Source organism: Coturnix japonica, chromosome 18, assembly GCF_001577835.2.
Source record: "Coturnix japonica isolate 7356 chromosome 18, Coturnix japonica 2.1, whole genome shotgun sequence".
NCBI lineage: Eukaryota > Metazoa > Chordata > Aves > Galliformes > Phasianidae > Coturnix > Coturnix japonica.
The window spans coordinates 5,451,415-5,457,563 of record NC_029533.1 but is presented as its reverse complement, the minus strand read 5'-3'; the positions used below and the strand labels follow the sequence as shown (position 1 = coordinate 5,457,563).

General features: G+C 51.9%; 1 long non-coding RNA gene across 20 annotated transcripts in view; it reads right to left on the bottom strand.

Annotated features, from left to right (window-relative positions):
* LOC107322215 overlaps positions 1-6,149 on the bottom strand; it is a 148,058-nt gene that overhangs the window by 136,027 nt on the left and 5,882 nt on the right. The window lies entirely within an intron of this gene.

The window sequence follows — 6,149 nt, the reverse complement described above, 5'->3', positions numbered from 1 at the left end:
TCCTAATAGCTCCATAATCATCACGGTGCCTCACTGTTCTGCTGAAGAGCTTGGATGAACCAGACTGTCATAAGACATGAGCTCAATGCTCTGTTCCAGACAGATTTTGCACATGGGCTCTTGAGTAACGTAAGAGACTTGCAAGTGCCAGTGTTCTTAACCAGGAGGCTTTAGGAAATCCCATTCCTAATCCTTCCGTGCTGTATGAGCTGCCCTTCCTTCTGCAGAAAGGGGATCATGCCTTCCTGCTCCATGGGAACATTGCTAACCCAGTTTGTGAGCAGCAATAAGAGCTTGGAATGAACTGAGCACAGAGCTGTGCAAAGAACTGCACCCAAACTGCCCCAGCAGAGCTCTTTTACGGTCCTCTACCCCAGCAATAAGGGGTGTGTGGCTCTTTAGAGGGGAACACTGCACCCAGGGATACCAGCAGTGCCCAGAGCAGGAACAGCAGGCAGGGTCATGGCATCAGGCAGACAAGGGGCAGAGCAGGCAGCCCAGCAAGCTGAAGCTACCAAAGAAAACTGCTTGTTTGCCATGAGAAATAAAGGGGTGTGCTTCAGCTTCTACTGCACAGACAAATGCAAACCAAGTGCCCCAGCTGAGGGAGCCCACAGCTGCTGGGAGACCAAAGATGCAGCTCCTCAGGCCCTGCGTTCAGCCACCACTTTCCTCCATGACTTTGGACAAATGGCTTCATCTCACAGAGCCTCAGTTTTCCCCTCTTGAGAAATGAAGAGGATCCATTGCTCTACCCAGCCAAGAGGATGCATCCACCGGTGCTTTGCACAACACTCTGATCCCACGGCACAGAAAGTGTGAGAACAACACAACACAGGGCTGCTTCATCGATTAAGAAACTCAAGCTGAGTCATAGAGTCAGAGCTGTGTGCTCCCAAAGCACGCACCAGGAACCAAACAGCTTCCCAAAGCAGCAGCATGAGGGCTGGGTACATCAAGGTTCCACCAGCACACATGCACCAGGCAGGGACCATCCCTTGCAGGGAGCTGGGATGCTCAGGTGAACATACCTGCATCCCAAATGGGCATCTCCAACCACATATACTCAAAACAAGTTGCTTTGCTACACCTCCTGCAGAACAGGTTGTAAAAGCTCCACTCATCCCTGCAGAAAGCTCTGCAGACGGAGCTCAGAGTTCTCCTTGCCCTTTAAATCATTTTCTTCTCCCTTCCTCCTGCCCACACCCACTCATTCAGCGATATTTATTATCGCTACTGATTTCCTAATCTCCAGCACATGATGCAAGAACAGAACTCGGAACAATGTCACATCTTAAAACCCAGCCACAAAGTGGAGATTTGGGAAAGCTGTGCACAATAACTACCTTGGAAAAAACAGCACCAGAGTAATGAGTCCTCCTCCTCCAACCAGAGCATTGGCAGCAGGCATTGCCCATGCTGGGGAGGGGGAAAAGTTTGAAGGTAAAACACAAATTGCTCCTCGCTGCTTCCCCAGTGATGTCTGCATCAGGCACTGCCAATATGCCAGGAGCCCTACAGGGATCTCTAAGGGCACCTGGAGCTCCAGCCTTCCATAGGAAGGACTTTAAGGTTAAAGGATGATGATGTAGGAGGCATTGCTGTAGGCAAGTGGGACAGCTCTGCTGCTGCAGCCTCAGACTCCAAACATCAGCCAAGCATCGATCAGTTACACCCGCTTAATGTATTCAAGGCCAGGCTGGATGTGGCTCTGGGCAGCCTGGTCTGGTGGCTAGCAACTCTGCATGTAGCTGAGGGGCTGAAACCAGATGATCATTGTGGTCCTTTTCAACCCAGGCCATTCTACGATTTACCATAGTTTGGTGCAAACCCCGATCTGCCCTTTCCTCCAATGGAAGGTGACTGCTCCTGCAGCGGAGCTGCTTCCCCAGGGCAAAGAAAAGGCTGAAAGGGAAGAAAAAGAACTGCTGAAGATGGGACATCGGTGCAGCTCCTGCACAAAAACCATGGAGGATGGTGGCCAAGAGACAACGACAACAAAAGCTCAGAGCAAAGCCAAGCATGGCAGATAAGGGAAACAACACAAAGAATGGAGTGAGGGAGAGGGATGGACAGGGAGGACATGGGCTGGAAAGAGAGAGTGGGTTCCAACTGAAGCAAAAATCCCCAGCCTGCTGTTGGAACCTCCTGCATGCACCAGGCACTCGTGAATACTAATCAGAGCTGAAGAAATATCAAACAATTAGGAAGGAAAGTCTCTTGGCAGGGTTTCTCCTGGAGACGTCAGACTGGTTTTGTTTATGAGCGAGAGGAAGTGGTAACCGCTCCTGTTTGTTCTTCTGAAGAAAAGAGAAAGCCTCAGTACTTTAATTCCTCCGCTGAGAACCCTGGAGATTTGGCCTCAGATGGATCCGAACGGCTGATCCAGATTCACCCTCAGCCTTTTGTTGCTAGAAAATATTTCAGTCATTTTTCTCCCTCCCTTTCTGCGTGGGGAAGGAAAGCAGAGGAGGATACAAAGCAGGCGGGTTTTGTTTGCTGAACCTAACAGTGAGGAGACCATTCCAAAGGACGGTGGTGCAGCACAGCTCCCATTGCATCGAGGTGCTTTTGTAGGGCAGATGTGCACCTCAGAACCTCCGTTGCCTTGGGAAAGCACAACAGGGAGCACAAGATAATGGATACACATGAGGGCAGGGTGCAGGGGTGCCCAGCACAGTGCTCCCATCACTGCCATGCAAAGCACGATGACCAACTCACTGACTTGAGGGTACAGCTGTTGGTGGTTCTTAAAGCATCCCAGCTCAGCAGCCATCCACCCAGGCAGCCCCCCATGGGGGAGCTGTGATGCTCATGGCACAAAGAGCCCAGAGTTTTTAGGAAGCAGTGCAATACCCAAATGCATTCACCATGGAAACCCAGCTCCGGAGTGGTAGCACTGCTGGAATCTGCCACCGACTCCAGCTATGGAGGAGGCAGCCTGGACAGTGAAATCTTTCAGTGTGAATGGTGCCGATCGAGCAGCCTGGAACTGATCTCAAAGTGCTTTTCGAGGCAGCCAAACACACTGCTTTATCCTGTCATTATTCACCCGCTTCCAGACGGCGCAATGAGGAAGTGCTGAGCCAGACAGTGCTCCCAGCCCTTCTTCACCTGAGGAAGCCAGGCCAGAGAAGTCAAGGCCAGCAGAGCAGCCTCCTTCATATATTTTCTTTAGGGAAAGCAACACATCAAACCATCCCTGCATCAGCTCCTGCAGTGCTGGAGGTGGGGACCTGCTCAGTGCACTCTCAATAGGACACCAAAGGAATGGCTTTGCTGAAGCTTTTCAGACAAATCTATTAAGCTGTACACATCAATTGGTTTTGTATGAAGCCAGATGCACAGGGGTCACACTTATAGCCCCTACATCTGCTTATTCCCCAGCCCCATCCTGCACATCCATCACACCCCATGAGATCAGCCCTCAATAGCGGAGTCCGCCACCGGCGGAGCCACAGCGCCACCAAGTGGCCAAACCGCAGCACTACACCGCGGCCAGAGCCACAGTGCCACCCGGTGGTCCCCAGCTGGGAGGAGGGAGTAATTAGCGTTGCAGGGAGTAATTAGAGTTGCAGGGAGCTGACTGGCACGACAGCACGAGGTCCTCCTTATAACTGCCTGTCTTGCAGTTGATTGCCAGTGAGCATCTCAGGCTCCTCCTGCACCAAACTGTGCTCCTTGTGGGCAAAGCCCAGCACCACTTCCTACAGGTATTTGCAGAAGTGGAAGAGAAAGGATCAAAAGTGCTCCAGGGATGTTTTCTAGATGCTCAGACACAGGGCAGGGACTGCCTTGCTCAGACCCAGGTCCAACCTCTGACTCTGAGCATTCACCACCTGAATCTGCAGCAGCTCCTTGCAAAGCTAAGGGCAAACTTCCCAATTAAAGCCAAGAGGAGAAACCTGACAAAAAAGAAACACAGGGAGAAATTCTCCCATCAGTCACACCTAAAGCACTGAAAAGCATCATGAAGAGTTACTGCTTGTATTTTTTCCTCGCCTTTGGACTTCATTCTGTTGGGGGGAATCAGGGCCATTCAGCCGGTTTGAACTGCAGAATTCGGTTTTCTTTCCTAAGCCTTGAGTTAAGTCTGGCAGACCATGTCAATACAACGCCTATCGCCCCAGCACCGGGAGCACAGCTCGGCTCAGCCCGGCCCAACGCGGCCGCCAGGTGGCAACGCAGCCCCGGATCGGACCCGTTCTGTCGCTCCGGAGTCGCTCCGCCGCAAGGAGTCGTTATCAGACCAGAGAGTGAGATGGGATTTTGCGACTTAAATCACGCCAGTGTGTTTTCGCTGCTTGCAAGGTGGGGTAATGAACTCTGCAGGGAGGTCCCCATTGAGCCCTCCTGCAGGTCCCAGGGAGAGCAAAACCAGACAGAATTAACAGCCATCAGAACCATGGAGCATCCCAGCAGAGTGACATTTACCCCAGGGAACAAACAGGGCTTGGTGTATCACTTGTTACAAGCAAAGAGAGCAGCCAAGCTGATAGTGGAGCTCCACACTTACAGTTCACCTCTGAAACAGCTGAAAATGTCAAAATAAAGACAGAAATACAAGCCTGACCCCTTATTGCACAAGGTGTTAGAGAGCCAAGCTGCATTACACTTGTTTGGGGTGGAGTCTCCACCTTGCCTTAACCCAAAGAGCTGATCAAGCTAATGTACTACCTACAAGAGGAAATATGTGATATCATCCCTTCCTCCCTATAGTTCAGGGGCAGGAAGCCAAAGGACTCACACTGCAAGGAGATAAACTCAAGTGCTTGGTGCATTCAGATGCTCATAGGTAAAACCACAACCACGAGGCTCTGGGAAGAGACATAGCTCCATAAACACCAGTCAGAAGCTGACAGAGGAACTGGGAACACTGGGGGACATCTCAGCTCTGCTGATAGCTGGGTGAGTACAGTGCAAAGCAAGCATGAGCCAGTTGCCTCCTAAGGTCTGCATTTACCTCTTCCATCTTTTCAGCATCCAGCTGGCAAAGCTGTCTCTGGGGAGGACACACCACAACCTGTCCTGTATCTGCATTCAGCAGGAAGAACAGCATCTTTATATCTCCTTTTTCTGCACCAGTGTGGATGAAACCTGCTCAGCTGCTGGATACACAGAGCTGCACTGCCCCTGAATTGACACCAACACAGACCTCACATTCCCACCAGCCTGCATCAGACTGAGCACCAGCAAACAAGAACAGATGAGCTCGAACCCAAAACACAAGTGTGCTTTTATTCCTCCCCACAGCAGCAATTTTCCCTTCATTGCACCACATCTCTCAGCCTCATTCTCCCGGACCAAAGCTCATTACAGGAAAACACACGGGAGAAAGAAGCCTAGCCAGAGTGAACCACAGCATATTCTCAAGAAAGCCATTTCTGCTCCATGCTCCAGAAATAAATGGGATCCACATCAGCTCAGAGCAACAGAGCATCTGAAGGCTTAAAGCCTGTGCAGGGATTGAAGGGGAACATCCTCCCCAAAGCACACAGGGACTGTGAAAGCCATGTTTTATCAGCAGGTCAGACCCAGAGAAAAGCCAAAACAGGACAACTGCATTTCCTTCTTGGCAATGGGCAGCACAGAAAGCTGGTCCAGGGCCCAAGCAACGGACCATGAGGGAAGGCACAGGAACCTGAGGTGCTCTGGGGGCACAGAGCCCCAGGACGTGCCCTCCAGGACAGCAGGAGAAGCCCCTCTCCCCCAGCACAGCAATCACCAGCTCATCCAAGCCAGAACCCCTGTATTAATTCTCCATTCCCTCTTGCAAAGCCACAACTCCTCCTGCAGAGCCCATTGGGTGCATCTCAGCATCCTGCTGACACAAGCCCCCCCCCTCAAAGACACACACCAAAGGCCCAGCATCACTCCCCAGCAGCCCCCGCCTTCCCCAAAGTGGATTTGCTGCTTCAAGGAAGCTCACAGCTTCACCTCCCTCTGCAGGGAGGCTGCCCACTCCCAGCTCACCCCTGCACCCGCTCCCCACCTTGAGATGAGCCCCACACTGCTTCCAATAAACCTCACAAGTGGCAGCCCCCACCACCTGCTGTGACACACTTCTAAGCACAGCAAACCAGCAGGGTTCCTCCTTCCCAGGGAAATAAAGAGAAACCTGCCTGTGGGGTGCTGCACTCCCACTCCCA